Source organism: Piliocolobus tephrosceles, chromosome 12 (genome assembly GCF_002776525.5).
Source record: "Piliocolobus tephrosceles isolate RC106 chromosome 12, ASM277652v3, whole genome shotgun sequence".
Classification (NCBI taxonomy): Eukaryota; Metazoa; Chordata; class Mammalia; order Primates; family Cercopithecidae; genus Piliocolobus; species Piliocolobus tephrosceles.
Window position 1 is genome coordinate 27,518,113 of NC_045445.1, and position 21,655 is coordinate 27,539,767.

Below are 21,655 nucleotides of genomic sequence, written 5' to 3' on the forward strand. Positions count from 1 at the left end.
GGTATCTCACTGTGGTTTTGATTTGCATTTCAACAACTATATAGTTAACATTGCACAGAAGTATCACATTTTATTTGACCAGTTCTAATTGATAAACATTTTTTAGTCTTTTGCTGCTATAAATACACTGTAATGAATGCCCTTGGATATTTTACACATATGTGAGCATATGTATAGGGTATAGTGCAATGATTGTATGTATGTGCTGAGGTGTAGGGTATTATGTATCTTAAATGTGTCTCATATGATGGGAGCATACATTTTGATATTTATACAATGCTTATTCTGTACCATTTCTATTCTCCTTGCACATTTTATATATCTATTCACCAGTATAAATTTATACTCCCACCATTTGAGAGTTCACCTAGATTTTCTCAACAGTTGAAATTGTCAGTCATTTTAATTTTGGCCATTCTGACTGATATGAATAGTGTCCAATTGTAATTTTGTTTTGCTGATTACTAATAAGGTTGAGTGCCTTTTCTTAGACTATGGGTGATTTTTTGTCCTTTTGTATTAGTAAGTTTTGAATATGAATTCTCGATCAGTATTTTGAGTATATACTTTCATTCTGATATATATTTACATTATCTTACAGATAATTGACAAGTTATTAATTTTAATATAGCTAGAATTTATCAATCATTTTATGTCTATCTCTTCTCCTCTCAATCATAAAGATGTGTTATGCTATCTGCCAAAAACTTTATTATTTGCCTTTAGCACTGAGATAAATAATTTATATGGCATGTATGTGTGTGTGATGTGGTGTAAGGTAAAGACCAAGTATCTTCTTATTCATAAAAATTTTCCTTATATTTGAACCAGCATCATTTTCTTGGAAAAACAGCATCCTCTCTCCATTGTATGGTGAAATTAACTTGGTTACTAATCAATTGTCTGTAAATGTATGAGATTGTTTGTGAACTTTCCATTATGTTTGATCTGTCCATTATTGTATTGTTGCAGGAATGCACACTCTTTATAAAATAATTAGCAATGTTACCTTTTATTCTGACATTGTGGGGAACTATAGTAATTTTCAAAAGCAAAATCAAGCTTATATTTCCAGGATAAACCCATTTGCTGTTGGGTGGATGCTCAGATCATTGATATTCAGACAATTTTCTTTTCTAATGTATGCAATTATGTCTGTGAATATCCCTATAAACAAAGTTTAGCTGTATCCCATATGTTTTGATATCTTATATTTTTATTTTTATTACTTCAAAATGTTCCTTAACTTTTAATCTGTTACTTTTCTCTGGTCAATGGGCTATTTGGAAGTGTATTCATTAATTTTCAAACGTATAAAAATGTTTTGTGTGTTTTCGTACTTGCTGGATTTCTACCATGAATTCATTGTGGTTAGACATCATAATTGTATGATTTTAAAACTTTGAATGTTTTTGGGGTCTGCTTTATAGATAGGAACAATTTTTCTATGTATTTTACTTGTTCTTGAGAAGAATGTGAATGCTACTACTCTTAAATGCAGTTGATACATATTAATTAGGCCCAGTTTGCTAAATTGTGTTGTTCAAATACTTTGTACCTTTACTAGTACTTTGTCTGCTTTTTAAAATCAGTTCTTGTTAATCGTATGTTGAAACCCACCATGTTTGTGAACTTTCTTTTTTTTTTTTTATTTTTTTTTTGAGATGGAATTTTGCTCTGTGGTCCAGGCTGGAGTGCAGTGGTGCAATCTCAGCTCACTACAAGCTCTGCCTCCAGGGTTCACTCCATTCTCCTACCTCAGCCTCTTGAGTAGCTGGGACTACAGGTGCCCGCCACCACACCTGGCCAATTTTTTTTGTATTTTTAGTAGAGACAGGGTTTCACCATGTTAGCCAGGATGGTCTCAATCTCCTGACCTCGTGATCTGCTTGCCTTGGCCTCCCAAAGTGCTGGGATTACAGGCGTGAGCCACTGTGCCCGGCCGTGAAATTTTCTATTTATCTTTGTACATCTATCAATTCTGCTTTGTATATTTTGAAATACCATTTTCAAGCTTATAGAATTTCAATATTTTTGAGTGGGTTTAGGGGAGGGGTGATGTCAGCACTCTGTTTTGCTGCCTCTGCTGTCATGTCAGTAGATTGCTACTCCCTTAGTCCACTGGCTCTGTACCTATTTCAGTGCTAGCATCTGCATAAGAGATGTAGTTCTTGTGGCCTAGACTGCCTTTCACTTTTATCTAGAGACCCTGAACAGTTTAGCCTGCATTGGAAGGCTTGCGGGTCCTGAGTTCTGGCAGTTGCAGTGATTTCCCTCTGGCTAGGGCTGGTTTAAGCGCTGCCTCTGTGGGTGGGTGCCAGCTGAGGTGAGTCCAGGTTCCTTTCTGCTCTAACAGAACTGCACAGAGTTTAATGTCTCACAATTACTGTGCTCTCTCTTCGCCAGTGCCTAGAGAGGCTTTCCATAGCCCACAGCTGCTGCGAGCAGTGGTGGAGGGGTGGTTTTCGATAGTCAGGACTGTTTTTTTCTATCTCTTCAGTGCCTCTTTTAGTGATATGAAGTTAAAATTAGGTACTGTGAGTACTCACGTGATTTTGGGGTCTTATGAAGGTGATTTTTCTCCGTATAGATGCTTGTGAAATTGTTGTCTTTGAAGGGAGGACAATTGGTGGAGTTTCTATTCTGCTATCTCGCTCCACCTATTCCTGCTTATCATTTGTTTTTTTCTGTTCCTATTTTTATAGTTGCTTTATGGCGTATTTATATATATCTGCTGCTGGCTCCTGATCAGTGATTACTTATCTTTGAATAAACTAAGTCTTCATAGATCAGAAATTGATAGGCGTTTATATGGAGGAGGGGCTAGAGGAGTGATCATTTGTTTATGAAACAGTGTTGTATGTGAGGTATTTAACATTAACATTTTACTTATCTGCAACTAACCATAGACTGTTTGTTGTTTAATGTTTCAATCTGTTTGGCTTCTGTTTATGCCTAATTGAATACAGGGAGTACAGAAAAGTACTCTTTGAATGGCTATGTTTGCCTTTCTAAACAACAGAATTGGCTTTTTTCCTTCAGGAAAAGTCACACATGTTGGAAATTTTAACTCTGTCTCTTTGATATTCATAACCACTGACTTTCTTTGTAGCTGTATTTCTAGGAGACTTCTGAGTTTCTCTGCGTTGGCAGCCCTTCCTGACATATTGTGGCATGAAGTCATGGAAATCTTGTAATTTTACCACAATTAACAGGAATTTTTTGTTGAAATCTTGTTATGGGATGGTTTTTGAATGCAGTGAGCATCACTTTCTTCATTCCTTTTTAAAATTTGAAGTCTAGAAGACTCCACACAATTTATATTTTGAAACTTTTATACCTTAGCGAGTCCATTTACCTTCTCCAAGTTAAAGTAATTATTTTATCTTCCTGTATCTATAATAATAAATATTATATAACTCATTTAAATTAAGAGAGTCTTGATATATTTCTAATGTTTATATTTTTAAGATGCTATAAACCATTTTTCAAATATTTTTCCTTCTGGTAAGAGTTTTGGCTATATTATTAAACTTCTAGTTTACCTATGTATTCTTCGTTCATTAAGAGATACGTAGTTTTACAAAGTGTATTTGACCTTTTTATCATTGTAGATGATTTTGCAATATCAACTACAAACACTGCTTTATTTTCCTGCTTAATACTGTCACATAGAATTTTAAAATATCTGTCATCTACAGGTTTATAATGAATTCTGTATGCTAAACACTGTATCAAATCAGTTCATTAGTAGCTTGACCAATTGCTTTCTCTTTTCATTGTTTCTTTCCATCACTGCTGCCAGCTGTGGCCCAGTTCCACAATTTCATTTAACAACATAAAATAGTTGTGAATGGTGACATGGATTTTTTAAATATTCAAGATTTTTCTTTGATATTTTAGACATAATCCATCTGCCAGTAACTCTTTATGTAGTGACCTTCCTATAAGACTGAAGATGCATGTGTAAATAGAGATATAGACAAATAAATAGATACTTATTGATATAGATAAATAGAATGATATGCATGTATGTGCAAACATGAAGACAAAACTCATACCTATAAGCAATCACCACTTTATAAAGTAATTAGTTTCCAAGGGCATTGTTTACTTTAGTAATTGAAATGTAGAATTACTTTTCCTATATAACAATAATATAGTTTCCAAGGTCAGATAACAAAAATTCATATAATCTATATAACTCAGCAATGAATTAAAGCAATTGAGACCACCACTAGATGGAATGGGTTATGGATTATTTTAAAAATAAAATAAACTTTAGATGTTTTATGTCCAAAGAGGCTCATCAAGGTGTTGTTTATAAAAGATACGAGCAAGAATGCTAAAGTGAATTAAACACATCTGTATGTAGCCCTCAAATTGTTCATATAAAGGTCCTAATAGACTGGGGAAATGTTTGTTATAATAACTTTAAAGGGGGAGGGATGGCATTGGGAGTTATACCTGATATAAATGACGAGTTGATGGGTGCAGCACACCAACATGGAACAAGTATACATATGTAACAAACCTGCACGTTATGCACATGTACCCTAGAACTTAAAGTATAATAATAATAAAAAAATAACTTTAAAGGAAATAATTGCAGAACACAAAAGCATATAGTAGTGGTGGTGGTGGTGGTATTGGTGATGGTGTTATTAGTAGTACCAGTGGTAACAGCAGTTAAGTATTCATTGAATTCTTACTCAAAACCAGGCATGGATCATTTCATTTAATCTTCATGATTATATGGAGAAGTAGATGGTAGTTTTTTAATCTTATGGATGAGAAGAATAAAGCACAGAGAGCTTAAATGACTTGTTGAAAAGTCACACAGCTAGGGAGTGAAAAGCAAAAAGAAATGTGAATCCAATCTATTTCATTAAAATGTAAAAAATATTATGTACAGAAAATATGTGTATATAAATGTATGTAGCAGTGATTAAAAAGCTAAATAGCTGTCCTTGTTTAATGGCACTGCCTATGATTTGCATTTTTTTCTTTTTCTATGTTTTACATACTTTTATATTCAATAAAAATATATTATATTTGTATTTAGAAAAGGAGGTTTAAGAATAATGGTTGTCAAGCAGCTATATGAAAAGAAAAAAAGCAATTATCAAGGGGATAATTTATACTACAGGTAGTACAACTAGTTTATAAAATTATGAAATATGCTATGTTCGTACCAATTGGAAAAGAATTCTGAATTTAATGAGGTTGAAGCAGCTTAGCATTCATTAACATGCATACTTTTGTAAGTGTGTATAACAAATTTGTAAACGGAAGCTTTTAAGTAGCATAACAGGAATATATTTAAATATTTACCAATTGTGACAGTTTCACAAAGGTTTCATGAGTTAAAATGTCTTTCACACACACTCTATTTACAGTGACCACATTGTGTGTATAATTATGTTGTCACTTATGTGAGTTAATCTCATGAAAAAAAATAAAATATGAGCTTGAGAATTTAGTTTATAACTTTTATATAAGATTTCAATAGAGTGGCCAGTTTGGACTCAACATTGATACAAGACATGATAGATATTTATATTTGTAAAGTATTATTTTCCTATGATACCAAACAAACACAAAAGGTTGCTGCTCTGGAGTTGAAGACTGCAATGCTGGGAGACCTATGTACCAGGCTATGATTTTAAAAACTGTATTCCTTTTTGACAGAATTCTCATATAAGTGTTGATCCAGAGGATATACAGTATTTTTGACTTGCCTTCTTGTTTAAAGTGAGGAGAGGTTGGAAGAATCCAGACATACCTTCACAAACGTGACTTATGTCCTACTAGAAGGCTAGAGAAAAAAAGGAGTATGCTCTGAATATTACATTTATGAGTTGGCTTGGATGTCATCCAAAATCATTGAAAAGAGCTAACAGACCTACGTGCCAAATCCCAGAACCATGTTCAAGTTGTTTAGCAAAGACTTCAGACTGAGAATCAATGTTACAAACAGCTACAACTGCCAGCAGCTTTGAGAATAACTTGAAAACATGACATTTTGGATTTTAGAAATATTTTTATGGCAATAGAGATGGGTAAAACACATATTTATGTAGTACACCACTTTATCTTATGTCAGTAATTGCTGGCTTGGGCTTCCGAGGTGTTTCTATCAATCCTTTGAAAATAAAGTTAGAAGTGAAGCATGCTATGGGTGAGCAAAACTTTTGTCTCATTTTAAAAATTTTTTGAAAAAGAACCGGTAGTTCTTTTTGCAACTTTTATTTTAGATTCGGGGGTACATGTGTAAGTTTGTTAAATGACAATATTGCTTGAGGCTGAGGTTTGGAGAACAAATGATCCCATCACCCAGGTAGTGAGCATAGTACCCAATAGGTAGTTTTTCAGCTCTTTTCTCCCTTCTTTCCTCTCCCTCTAATAGTTCACAGTGCCTATTATTCCAATCTTTATATCTATGAAAACCCAGTGGTTAGCTCCCACTTATAAGTGAGAACATACTGTATTTGTTTTTCTGTTCTTGTGTTAATTTGCTTAGGATAGTGACCTCTAGTTGCATCCATGTTGCTGCAAAGGGCATGATTTCATTCTTGTTAAGGCTGTATAATATTCCCCGGTATGCCTGGCGTGGTGGCTCAAGCCTGTAATCCCAGCACTTTGGGAGGCCGAGACGGGCGGATCAGGAGGTCAGGAGATCGAGATCATCCTGGCTAACAAGGTGAAACCCCGTCTCTACTAAAAAATACAAAAAACTAGCCGGGCGAGGTGGCGGGCGTCTGTAGTCCCAGCTACTCGGGAGGCTGAGGCAGGAGAATGGCGTAAACTCGGGAGGCGGAGCTTGCAGTGAGCTGAGATCCGGCCACTGCACTCCAGCCTGGGCGACAGAGTGAGACTCCATCTCAAAAAAAAAAAAAAAAAAAAATTCCCCCAGTGTATATGTACAACGTTTTCTTTATCTAATCCCCCATTTGTGGCCACTGAAATTGAGTCCATGTCTTTGCTATTGTGATGAAAATATATGAGTGTATGTGTCTTTTTGGTAGAACAATTTATTTTCCCCCTGGTATACACCCGATAATGGGATTGATGGTCATTCTGCTTTAAAGTTCTTTGAGAAATCACCAAAATGCTTTTCACAATGGCTGAACTAATGCACATTCCTAACAGTGTATAAGCATTTCCTTTTTTCTGCAGGCTGGCTAGCAACCGTTATTTTTTGACTTTTTAATAATAGCCATTCTGACTGGTGTGAGATGCTATCTCATTGTTGTTTTGATTCATATTTCTCTGATGATTAATGATGTTGAGCATTTTAAAATTTTCATTAACCACTTGTATGTCTTCTTCTGAGAAGTGTCTCTTCATGTGTTTGCCCACTTTTGATAGGGTTATTTGTTCTTTGCCTGTGAAGTTATTTAAGTTTCTTATAGAGTCTGGATGTTAGACCTTTGTCAAATGCATGGTTTGCAAATATTGTCTCCCATTCTGTAGGTTGTCTGTTTACTCTGTTGATCGTTTATTTTGCTTTGCAGAAGCTCTTTAGCTTAAACAATTCTTAGTTAGCTAAAGAGCATCTGAACAGCAAATTTGTCCGTTTTTGTTTTTGTTGTGATTGCTTTTGAGGATTTAGCCATAAACACTTTGCCAAGGTTGATGCTGAGATGTATTTCCTAGGGTTTCTTCTATGATTTGTTATAGTTTGAGGTCTTACATTTACATCTTTAATTTATCTTCAGTTAATTTTTATAGTGAAAGGTAGGGGCCCAGTTTCATTCTTCTGCATATTGTTAGTCAGCTATCCTTGCACCATTTATTGAATAAGGAGTCCTTCCCTATTGCTAATTTTGGTCAAGTTTTTCAAAGATGATTGTAGGTGTGTAGCTTTATTTCTGGGTACTCTATTCTGTTCCACTAGTCTATGCATCTGCTTTTATAGCAGTACCATGCTGTTTTTGTTACTATAGACTAATAATATCATTTGAAGTCAGATAATGTGATGCCTCTGGCTGTGTTCTTTTTGCTTAGGATTGCTTTGGCTATTTGGGCTATTTTTTTGGTTCCATATGAATTTAAAATTGTTTTTCTAATTCTGTAAAAAAATGATGTTGGTAGTTTGATAGGAGAAGCACTTACTCTATAGATTGCTTTGGGCAATACGGCTATTTTAATGATACTGATTCTTTCCGTCTTTGAGCATGGAGTGTTTTTCCATTTGTTCGTGCCATTTCTAATTTCTTTCACAAATGTTTTGTAGTTCTTCTTGTACAGATATTTTACCACCTTGGTTAAATGCATTCCTAGGTATATTATTTGTTTTGTGGCTATTGTAAATGGGATTGTCTTCTTGATTTGGCTATCAGCTTGAACACTTGTTGGTGTATAGAAATGCTACTGATTCTCGTGCACTGAAAAAACTAAATTTTTTCTTGTGAATTGCTTCTAACTCATTTTCCATGACTTCTAACTAAATATTTACTTTTGAGATAATTGTAAACTCACTTGCAGTGATACGAAATAACACAGGAAGGTCTCGTGTTTAATCAGTTTCTCCCAATGGCGACACCTTCATTACTATATCACAACTAGGATATTGACATTGAAATAGTCAAGATCCAGAAAAATTCCACTGTCACAAGGATCCCGTGAGAGTCCTTATTATAGCTACACCAACATTTCTGCCACTCGCCTTACCCCAACACCCAGAACCCTCTAATCTGTTCTCCATTTCTATAATTTTATCATTTCCAATCACTTTAAAAAATTATCTATATTGAATTCCCCTTCCTATCTCTCAACACTTTTTTGTGATTAATTTTTACTCAGAAAATTTTTGACTCTGGCTTTAATGTATTTTCACCTCTTTCCTAAGTTAATAAACATCCAGGAAATGACCTAAACCCAGTTTAGGTAGAATTATCAGAAGTTTAAAAGTCATTCATCCAACTACTATTTATTGAGTATCATATGCAGGATACTGTTCTATGCATAAGGAAACTTGATGAATAAGATGGACAAGGTCCCAGTCCACATAGAACTTGTATTCTAATGGGGAGAAACACACAATGAACATATTTTTAAGAAAGATAAAATACAGAAGTTTTAAGCCCATTCTTGTACATTTTTTTCATTTATCTACATATACTCAAGAGGAAACCAATCTGCTAGATTGTATACTCCATGAAAGCAGACACTTTATTTCTCTTGTTTACTTTTTTATCCCCAGCACTTAGTACAAGACTGAGCACGTAAGAGACGGTCATTTATTCAAGTAATATTTATGGAGCCTATAATGTGGCCTCAGGCACAGTTATAGGCATTGAGATTATAGCAAGAACCAGACAAAACTCTGTATTCTCACACAGTTTATGTAAATATTAAAGCTAGCTGACAGAAAATAAGTTTTTAATAACCTGTCACTATTACCATTGCTATTAGCATTGCTTTCACTATTATTAAAATTACTGCAACTGATTCATAAATGTAAATGCTGTAGTAACTTTCAGAACATAACAAATGTGCAAGAAAATCCAGTGTAAAATTTCACAAAGGTTAATGTTAATATTATATACCCTTTCTAGCTAAACCACAAATGATGTTTCAGCTTTCCTCTGGGTGAGCAGTATTCTAGATATCCTTTCCACAACTGACACATCTAGCTAATTTTCACCTGGATATTTATTCTGAACATACCATAGAAGTTCAGGTAGTCATTCAAAAGCAGGGAATTTGGTGTTACTAATAATATCAAATAACTAGTTTTGTGGAAAACAAAACAAAAACAACTTTGGCTTATGGTGCATCATTGTTTCCAGTAAATTATACATTCTATTTGCTTTTGGTAGATAATATGTTTCTTTTTGCATATCAAAATATCTCCTTAGCTGACATGTGGATAAGACTGTTCAGGATTGGGCTGAGTACAAAGAACACTTGCCAAGAATATCTGATTGAATACATAGAATAGCAAGTTGTCACTCACTATCAACATGCATAAAGAGAACTCCACAGATGATTTGGGGCTGCTTGCTCCAGTTTTGATGAAATGAGAATGCTTTCATCTAATATACCTCCGGCTCCAGGAATGATGTGTAATATTATTTTGTACATATGACTACTCTTATTTGAGGCTTTTCTCTCTTGACCTCGCTTATCTTCTCCCCTCTGTTTGGGCACTGGTGGTTTGCAGAAAGCATTTGTTGATAATTTTCCTCTCTTTTTAACTTATTTTTCTTTGGTGGGAAGAGTAAGGTTTGAGGATCAAATAAAATCTCAGAGGAAGTTTAAGATTTATTTTTTTCTTTTTTGACTGAAAGTCTCTTCAAAGCAGAACCCAGGCTGATGGGATGACATTTGTAACTTCAACTTTCTTGTGGTTTATTCAATACAGATGTAAATTTAACATTATCTGGCCTTTAAAGGAAGAACACACTAGAGAAGATAAAACCAAATCAAAAATAGCTGTGAGAAACAAACATGTGGAAACATCTGACACTAGTAGCATGCTTTTCCATCACCATTACCACTATTCTAATCTTGGCACACGCAGTCTAATACCTAAGACCATCTCAAAAACCCCTTACTGGAATTGCCACTGGCTCTCAAGAGCCTCCTCCCTCCCCACTCTATCTTCACTTCAATTCATCTTATACAATTGGCCTAAAATTATTTTCCTTAAACCCTTTCACCGCTTCCATCATGCTACTATAAATTTAAATCAAAATCAAATCTAAATCATGTTACTATAAAAATCTAAAACAAAGCAAAAAAATCGCTATCTTGTCTATTCAGAATTCTGAGTCTGGGTTAGAGTACTGGAGTCTTATTTTTGAAGCTCCTATGTCATTCTGAAGTGCAGGCAAGACTGAGGAATTGCTGGACTTCAACTCAAAGCCCAAAGTCATTAACTTCACATCCAAGCTCAATTTAATCTAACCTTAAAGCTATTACATTTACCTGAAAATATATATTTAAACTAAATAAACTTCATTAACTTTTGTATTTCCTAATTGATTCAAGTGTGAACTAACTAGATTTTTCTATCGCTTATTCAAAACAAGTGAATTTTTAATGCAGATCTAACTTTACACACAGAGAGAATATGAAATGATAAACTTTCAGTTTTCCAGCTACATAATTTTAAAAGGCAGATGCTTTTCTCATTTCTTCGAGTGCTAAAAGGCCTCTGGCTATAGCCCTATATATAACATAAAAGAATAAAGCAATGCAATAAATGGTGTTGTTGCAAATAAAACCTTCATTATTGGGCTACTTTAAGACAGAATATCTGCTAAAATATGCATCTACTTTGAGTATGTTTAATTGTTTATTCCAAATACAGAGAAAATAAGGCCTATTATGAAAGCTTAATTGCATTAAACACAAATATTGGTAACTCGCTTTGTTGCATGAGTAGTCTTAAGGAAGACTCAAGCTGTTGAGTGGAGTAAGTTATTCAAAAATATCGATGACTTGAAGAGAGCAAACTATCTTATTTTATTCAAAGTTGTGCTAATTAATAAACTTTCTGAGTAGTAAAGGCTGAAGATATCAGAAGGTTTTGATGCTTAATAAACCGATAATGTTTTTGTTTATTCTCTTTAAAATCCCAGGCCTTTGCTGAGGGCTCAATTATCAATGGCTTATATTTTTAAAATTTTATATCACTTTAACAGACATTATTTCCTAGTAGCTCATCCACACTCACATAAAATATAATGCATGTTTATACTAAATATTGAAGTCAAGCAACTGTATAACTGGGAATTTTTCTGAATATGTAATGTGTACCTCTGATCCTCAACAGTAAAATGGATACAGCATTAGTTATGCGTTGCTATGTAAAAGTTACCCCAAACCATACTACTGTAAAACAATCAACATTTATCATATCACATATTTTATGGGTTAGGAATTTGGGGGCAGCTTAGCTGGGTGATTTTGGCTCAAGGTTCCTCATGAAAAGCTGACCAACTCTCCTGGTGTTCCTGGGACTGAGGGAGTTCCAACAACGTGGACATTTTAGTTTTAAAATTGGGATATTCCTTGCTAAACTGGAAAAAGTTGGTCATGCAAACTGGATGCCTGGAATGGAGGAGTTTCAGTGCTTAAACACAAGAAAGTCCTGAGCAAATTGAGGCAAGCTGTTCACTTTACTCTTGAGATTGAAGTCAAGATAAAGGTTGAGGATACAGTCATCTGCAGGCTTGACTAGGCCTGCAGGATACATTTTCATACACAATCACATAGTAATTGGGAAGAGTCCTCAGTACTGGGCTTCTCCTAAGGGAAGCTTGACTGTCCTCATGCCATGACAGTTAACTTACCCCAGAATGAATGGTCAAAGAGAGAAATAACAAAGGAGAAGTCACAATGCTTTTTTTAAAACCTAACCTGAGATGTGTTATTTCTGTCTTACTTTATTCATTATTAGTGAATAACTTTATTCATTATTAGTGAATCACTAAATCTAGATTATTCACAAGGGAAGAAGAATTGAATTCCACCTCTTATTGGAACAAATAGCAAAGAATTTGTGCAAATATTTTAAAACTGCCACAGGAATGATGGTGCCTAATTATAGTTTGTTGTCAGTAGCAAATGAATTTATATATATATATATAAATATATATATATATATATGAAGAATTTAGAACTATATCAGGTACAAGTACAAAACAGTTTGCTAGTGTTTGATAATTTTCTGCCTTCCCTCAAATAAACAAATAAGCTTTGTCTAACTTATGAAAACCATCGTGGTTTTTTTAATAAATCAATTACTCAGAAATTTGGCTTTAAAAATTTATTGGAAGCTAGAGTTAATGAATAAGAGTTAAAATGCAAATTCAAATTATGTATGAAGCTAACTGAAAAAACGTTATTTATAAGAAGTGTTGATGGCCTTTTGTATTTCTTTTTTTGTTTTTTGGTTTTTAGTTTGTTTGTTTGTTTGTTTTTTCTTCAACTGTTCAAAGTTCCAGGGTACATATGCAGGATGTGCAGATTTGTTACATAAGTAATGGTGTGCCTTGGTGGTTTGCTGCACAAATCAACCCATTACTCAGGCATTAAGCCCAGCATCCATTAGCTATTCTTCCTGATGCTCTTCTTTCCCCAGCCCCAGTGAACAGGCTCCAGTGTGTGCTGTTCCCTGCCATTTGTCCATATATTCTTATTGTTGAGCTCCAACTTATAAATGAGAGCATGCGGTGTTTTACTTTCTGTTCCTGCATTAGTTTGCTGAGGATAATGACTTCCAGCTCTATACATGTCTCTACAAAGGGCATAATCTTGTTCCTTTTTATGCCTGCATAATATTCCATGGTGTATATGTATCACATTTTCTTTATCCACTCTATCTTTGATAGTCATTTGGATTGATTCCATGTCTTGGCTATTGTGAATACTGCTGGAATGAACATGCACATGCATACATCTTTATAACAGAATAATTTATATCCTTCGGTTATATACCCAGTAATGGGATTCCTAGGTCAAATGGTATTTCTGCCTCTAGGTCTTTGAGGAATCACCACACCGTCTTCCACAATGGTTGAACTAATTTACACTCCCACCAACAGTGTAAAAGTGATCCTTTTTCTCTGCAATCTCATCAGCATCTGCTGTTTCTTGACTTTTTAATAATTGCCATTCTGACTGGCATAACATTGTATCTCATTGTGGTTTTGATTTGCTTTTCTCTGATGATCAGTTATGTTGAGTTTTTTTCATGTTTGTTGGCCTTATGAATGTATTCTTTAAGAAGTGACTGTTCACGCTCTTGGTCCACTTTTTAATGGGGTTGTTTTTTCTTGTAAATTTCTTTAAGTTTCTTGTAGAGTCTGGATATTAGACCTTTGTCAGATGGATAGATTGAAAAAAAAATTATCCCATTCTGTAGGTGGTCTGTTCACTCTGATGATAGTTTATTTTGATCTGCACAAGCTCTTTCGTTCAATGAGATCCCATTTATCAATTTTTGCTTTTGCTGCTATCATCATAAAATCTTTGCCATTGCCAATGTCCTGAATGGTATTATCTAGATTTTCTTCTAGGATAAATGCCACAATTCAAAGGCACAGAATGGCAAGCTGGATAAAGAGTCAAGATCCATCAGTATGCTGTCTTTAAGAGATCCATCTCACATACAAAGACACACACAGGTTCAAAATAAAGGAATGGAGTAAAATTTACCAAGCAAATGGAAAACAGGCAAAACCAGGGTTTGTCATATATGGCTCTTATTATTTTAAGGTATATTCCTTCAATACCTAGTTTATTGAGAGTTTTTAACATAAAGAGATGTTGAATTTTATTGAAGGTTTTTTCTGCAACTATTGGGATAATTATCTGTTTTTTGTCTTTAGTTCTGTTTATGTGATAAATTACATTTATTGATTTGTATATGTTGAAACAACCTTGCATCCTGCGGATGAAGCCACCTTGATCATGGCAGATAAGCTTTTTGATGTTCTGCTGGAATTGGTTTGTTAGTATTGTATTGAGGGGTTTTGCATTTATGTTCATCAAGGATGTTGGCCTAAGGTTTTCGTTTTTTGTTGTGTTCCTGTCAACTTCTGATATCAGGATAGTGCTGGCCTCAAAAAAATAATTTAGGGAGGAGCTGTCCTTTTTGATTGTTTGGAATAGTTTCAGTAAAAATTGTACCAGTTCTTCTTTGTATCTCTGGTAGAATTCAGCTGTGAATCCATCCAGTCCTGGGTGTTTTTGGGTTATTGGTAGGCTATTACTGCTCCATTTCAGAATTTGTTATTGATCTATTCAGGGGTTCAATTTCTTTCTCATTCAGTTTTCAGAGGGTAAGGGATTCAGTTTTCAGAGGGTAATCAGCTCCTGGATTCATTGATTTTTGAAGGGCTTTTGTGACTCTATCTCTTCCACTTCTGCTCTGATCTTTGTTATTTCTTGCCTTCTGCTAGTTTTGGGGCTTGTTTGCTCTTGGTTCTCTAATTCTTTTAGTTGTGATGTTAGGTTGTTGATTTGGGATCTTTCTAGATTTTTGATGTGGGCATCTAGTGCTACAAATTTCCATCTTAATACTGCTTTAGCTGCATCCCAGAGATACTGGTATGTTGTCCTATTGTTCTTATTAGTTTCAAAGAACTTCTTGATTACTGTCTTAATTTCATTATTTATCCAGGAGTAATTCAGGAGCAGGTTGTTCAATTTTGATGTAGTTGGGTGGTTTTGAATGAGTTTCATAATCTTGAGTTCTAATTTGATTGTGTTGTGGCCTGAGAGACTGTTATAATTTCAGTTATTTTGCATTTGCTTAAGAGTGTTTTACTTCCGATTATGTGATCAATTTTAGAGTAAGTGCTACATGGAGATGAGAAGAATGTATATTCTGTTGTTTTGGCATGGAGAGTTATGTAGATATCTATCAGATCCACTTGATCCAGAGCTACGTTTAGCTCTTGAATAGCTTTGTTAATTTACTGTCTTGATGATCTGTCTAGCATAGTCAGTGGGGTGTTAGTCTCCAACTATTATTGTGTGTCAGTCTATGTCTCTGTAAAGGTGTCTAACAACTTGCTTTATGAATGTGCATGCTCCTGTATTAGGTACATATATATTTAGGATAGTTAGTTATTCTTGTTGTATTGAACACTTTACTGTTGTGTAATGGTCTTCTTTGCCTTTTTTGATCTTTGCTGGTTTAAATCTGTTTTGTCAGAAACAGATTTGCAATCCCTGGTTTTGCCTGTTTTCCATTTGCTTGGTAAATTTTACTCCATTCCTTTATTTTGAACCTGTGTGTGTCTTTGTATGTGAGATGGATCTCTTAAAGACAGCATACTGATGGATCTTGACTCTTTATCCAGCTTGCCATTCTGTGCCTTTGAATTGTGGCATTTATCCCATTTACATTTAAGGTTAATATTGTTGTGTGTAAATTTCATGCTGTCATGATGCTAGCTGGTTATTTAGCAGACTTGTTGATGTGGGTGCTTCATAGCATCACTGTTCTGTGTAGTACTTCAGTGTGGTTTTGTAGTGGCTGGTAACAGTTTTTCCTTTCCATATTTAGTGCTTCCTTCAGGAGCTCTTGCAAGGCAGGCTTGGTGGTGATAAATTCCCTCAGCATTTGCTTATCTGAAAATAATCTTATTTCTCCTTCACTAATAAAGTTTAGTTTGGCAGGATACAAAATTCCATGTTGGAATTTTTTCTTTTTTTTTTTTTTTATTATACTTTAAGTTCTAGGGTACATGTGCACAACATGCAGGTTTTGTTACATAGGTATACATGTGCCATGTTGGTTTGCTGCACCCATCAACTTCTCATTTACATTAGGTATTTCTCCTAATGCTATCCCTCCCCTAGTCCCCCATCCTATGATAGGCCCCAGGGTGTGATGTTCCCCACCCTGTGTCCAAGTGTTCCCATCGTTCAATTCCCACCTATGAGTGAGAACACGCTGTGTTTGGTTTTATGCCCTTGTGATAGTTTGCTGAGAATGATGGTTTCCAGCTTCATCCATGACCCTGCAAAGAACATGAACTCATCCTGTTTATGACTGCATAGTATTCCATGCTGTATATGTGTCACATTTTCTTAATCCAGTCTATCATTGATGGACATTCAGGTTGGTTCCAAGTCTTTGCTATTGTGAATAGTGCTGCAATGAACATACATGTGCATGTGTCTTTATAGTATCATGATTTATAATCCTTTGAGTATATACCCAGTGATAGGATCGCTGGGTCAAATGGTATTTCTAGATATAGATCCTTGAGGAATTGCCACACTGTCTTCCACAATGGTTAAACTAATTTATACTCCCACCAACAGTGTAAAAGCATTTCTGTTTCTCTACATCTTCTCCAGCATCTGTCATTTTCTGACATTTTAATGATCGCCGTTGTAACTGGCGTGAGATGGTATCTCTTTGTGGTTTTGATTTGCATTTCTCTGATGACCAGTGATGATGACCATTTTTTCATGTGTCTGTTGGCTGCATAAATGTCTTCTTTGGAGAAGTGTCTGTTCATCTACTTTGCCCACTTTTTGATGGTGTTTTTTTTTTTCTTGTAAATTTGTTTAAATTCTTTGTAGATTCTGGATATTAGCCCTTTCTCAGATGTGTAAATTGCAAATATTTTCTCCCATTCTGTAGGTTGCCTGTTCACTCTAATGGTAGTTTCTTTTGCTGTGCAGAAGCTCTTTAGTTTAATTAGATCTCATTTATCTATTTTGACTTTTGTTGTCATTGCTTTTGGTGTTTTAGTCATGAAATCCTTGCCCATGCCTATGTCCTGAATGGTACTGCCTAGGTTTTCTTCTAGGGTTTTTATGGTTCCAGGTCTAACATTTAAGTCTTTAATCCATCTTGAATTAATTTTTGTATAAGGTGTAAGGAAGGGATCCAGTTTCAGCTATTTAATAGGGAATCCTTTCCCCATTTCTTGTTTTTGTCAGGTTTGTCAAAGATCAGATGGTTGTAGATGTGTGGTGTTATTTCTGAGGACTCTGTTCTGTTCCATTGTTGTATATCTCTGTTTTGGTACCAGTACCATGCTGTTTTGGTTACCATAGCCTTGTGGTATAGATTGAAGTCAGGCAGCATGATGCCTCCTGCTTTGCTCTTTTTGCTTAGGATTGTCTTGGCAATGCGGGCTCTTTTTTGGTTCTGTATGAACTTTATAGTGGGTTTTTTTTTTTTTTCCAATTCTGTGAGAAAGTAATTGGTAGCTTGATGGGGATGGCATTGAATCTATAAATTACCTTGGGCAGTATGGCCATTTTCATGATATTGATTCTTCCTGTCCATGAGTATGGAATGTTCTTCCATTTGTTTATGTTCTCTTTTATTTTGTTAAGCAGTGGTTTCTAGTTCTCCTTGAAGAGGTCCTTTACATCCCTTGTAAGTTGGATTCCTAGGTATTTTATTCTCTTTGTAGCAACTGTGTATGGGAGTTCACTCATGATTTGGCTGTCTGTCTGTCTGTTATTGGTTTATAGGAATGCTTGTGATTTTTGCACATTGATTTTGTATCCTGAGACTTTGCTGTAGTTGCTTATCAGTTTCAGGAGATTTTGGGCTGAGATGATGGAATTTTCTAAATATACAATTATGTCATCTGCAAACAGCGACAATTTGACTTCCTCTTTTCCTAATTGAATACACTTTATTTCTTTCTCCTGCCTGATTGCCCTGGCCAGAACTTCCAACACTATATTGAATAGGAGTGGTGAGAGAGGGCATCCTTGTCTTGTGCTGGTTTTCAAAGGGAATGCTTCCAGCGTTTGCCCATTCAGTATAATATTGGCTGTGGTTTTGTCATAAATAGCTCTTAGTACTTTCAGGTACATTTCATCAATACCTAGTTTATTGAGAGTGTTTAACATGAATGCCTGTTGAATTTTGTTGAAGCCATTTTCTGCGTCTATTGAGATAACCATGTGTTTTTTTGTCATTTTCTTCTGTTTATGTGATGGATTACATTTATTGATTTGCATATGTTGAACCCACTTTGCATCTCAGGAATGAAGCCAACTTGATTGTGGTGAATAAAATTTTGATATGCTGCTGGATTCAGTTTGTCAGTATTTTATTGAGGATTTTTGCATTGATATTCATCACGGATATTGGTCTAAAATTCTCTTGTGTGTGTGTGTGTGTGTGTGTGTGTGTGTGTGTGTGTGTGTGTGTTTCTCTGCCAGGCTTTGGTATCTGGATGATTTGGCCTCATAAAATGAATTAGGGAGGATTCCCTCTTTTTCTATCACTGGGGATAGTTTCATAAAGAATACTATCAGCTCCTATTTGTTCCTCAGGTAGAATTTGGCTGTGAATCCATCTGGTCCTGGACGTTTTTTGGTTGGTAGGCTATTAATTATTGCCTCAATGTCAGAGCCTGTTTTTGGTGTATTCAGAGATTTGACTTCTTCCTAGTTTAGTCTTGGGAGAGTGTATGTGTCCAGGATTTTAACCATTTGTTTTATATTTTCTAGTTTATTTGTGTAGAGGAGTTTATAATATTCTCGGATGGTAGTTTGTATTTCTGTGGGATTGGTGGTGATATTCCCTTCATCATTTTTTATTGCATCTATTTGACTCTCCTCTCTTTTCTTCTTTATTAGTCTTGTTAGCAATCTATCAATTTTGTTGATCTTTTCAAAAACTAGCTCCTGGATTCACTGATTTTTTTTAAGGGGTTTTGTGTCTCTATCTCCTTCAGTTCTGCTCTGATCTTAGTTATTTCTTGTCTTCTCTTAGCTTTTCAATTTGTTTGCCCTTGCTTCTCTAGTTCTTTTAATTGTGATGTTAGGGTGTTTATTTTAGATCTTTCCTGCTTTTTCTTGTGGGCATTTAGTGCTATAAATTTCTCTCTACACACTGCTTTAAATGTGTCCCAGAGATTCTGGTATGTTGTGTCTTTGTTCTCATTGGTTTCAAAGAACATCTTTATTTCTGCCTTCATTTTATTATTTACCCACTAGTCATTCAGGAGCAGGTTGTTCAGTTTCCATGTAGTTGTGTGGTTTTGAGTGAGTTTCTTAATTTTGAGTTTTAATTTGATTGCACTGTGGTTTCAGAGACAGTTTATTGGGATTTCTGTTTATTTACATTTGCTGAGGAGTGCTTTACTTCCATTTATGTGGTTAGTTTTAGAATAAGTGCAATGTGGTGCTGAGAAGAATGTATATTCTGTTGATTTGGGGAGAAGAGTTCTGTAGATGTCTATTAGGTCTGCTTGGTGCAGAGCTGAGTTCAATTCCTGGATATCCTTGTTAACTTTCTAATTCATTGATCTGTCTAATATTGACAGTGTGGTGTTAAAATCTCCCATCATTATTGTGTGGGAGTCTCTTTGTAAGTATCTAAGGACTTGCTCTATGAATCTGGGTGCTCCTGTATTGGGTGCATATATATTTAGGATAGCTAGCTCTTCTTGTTTTATTGATCCCTTTACCATTATTTAATGACCTTCTTTGTCTGTTTTGATCTTTGTTAGTTTAAATTCTGTTTTATCAGAGAGTAGGATTGCAATCCCTGCTTTTTTTTTTTCCATTTGCTTGGTAGATCTTCCTTCATCCCTTTATTTTGAGCCTATGTGTGTCTCTGCATGTGAGAGCGGTCTCCTGAATACAGCATTCCAATGGGTCTTGACTCTTTATCCAATTTGCCAGTCTGTGTCTTTTAATTGGGGCATTTAACCCATTTACATTTGAAGTTAATATTTTTATGTATGAATTTGGTCATGTCTTTATGATGTTAGCTGGTTATTTTGACCATTAATTGATGCAGTTTCATCATACCATCGATGATCTTTATAATCTGGCATGTTTTTGCAGTGGCTGGTAGCAGTTGTTCCTTTCCATGTTCAGTGCTTCCTTCAGGAGCTCTTGTAAGGCAGGCCTGGTTGTGACAAAATACCTCAGCATTTGCTTGTCTGTAAACGATTTTATTTCTCTCTCACTTATGAAGCTTAGTTTGGCTGGATATGAAATTCTGTGTTGAAAATTATTTTCTTTAAGAATGAATATTTGCCCCACCCCCACTCTCCTCTGGCTTGTAGGTTTTCTGTGAGAGATCAGCTGTTAGTCTGATGGGCTTCCCTTTGTAGGTAACCTGACCTTACGCTCTGGCTACCCTTAACATTTTTTTCTTCATTTCAATCTTGGACAATCTGAGATTATGTGTCTTGGGGTTGCTCTACTTGAGGAGTACCTTAGTGGTGTTCTCTGCATTTACTGACTTTAAATGTTGGCCTATCTTGCTAGGTTGGGAAATTTTTTCAGGATAATATCCTGAAGAGTGTTTTCCAATCTGGTCCCATTCTCCCCATCGCTTTCAGGCACACCAATCAAACGTAGATTTGGTCTGTTCACACAGTCCCATATTTCTTGGAGGCTTTGTTTGTTTCTTTTTACTCTTTTTTCTCTAAACTACTTGTCTTGCTTTATTTCATTAATCTGATCTTCAATCGCTGATACCCTTTCTCTGGTTTCTCCCCATCTTTGTGATTTTATCTACCTTTGGTCTTTGATGTTGGTGACCTACAGTTGGGGTTTTGATGTGGATGTCCTTTTTGTTGATGTTGATGCTATTCCTTTCTGTTTGTTAGTTTTCCTTCCTACTGTCAGGTCACTCAGCTGCAGGTCTGTTGGAGTTTTCCAGAGGTCCACTCCAGACTCTGTTTGCCTGGGTATCACCAGCTGAGGCTGCAGAACAGCAAACATTACTCCCTAATACTTCCTCTGGAAGCTTTATCCCAGAAAAGCACCTGCCTGTATGAGGTGTCTGTTGGCCCATACTGGGAGGTGTCTACCAGTTAGGCTACATGGGGGTCAGGGACCCACTTCAGGAGGCAGTCTGTCCATTCTCAGAGCTCAAATGCCATGCTGGGAGAACCACTGCACTCTTCAGAGCTGTCAGACAGGGAAGTTTAAGTCTGCAGAAGTTTCTGCTGCTTTTTGTTCAGCTATGCCCTGCCCACAGAATTGGAGTCTATAGAGGCAGTAGACCTTGCTGAGCTGTGGTGGGCTTTGCCCAGTTCAAGCTTCCTGGCTGCTTTGTTTACCTACTCAAGCCTCAGCAATGGTGGACGCCCATCCCCCCGCCAGGCTGCTGCCTCACATGTTGATCTCAGACTGCTGTGCTAGCAGTGAGCAAGGCTCTGTGAGCACAGGACCTGCAAGGGAG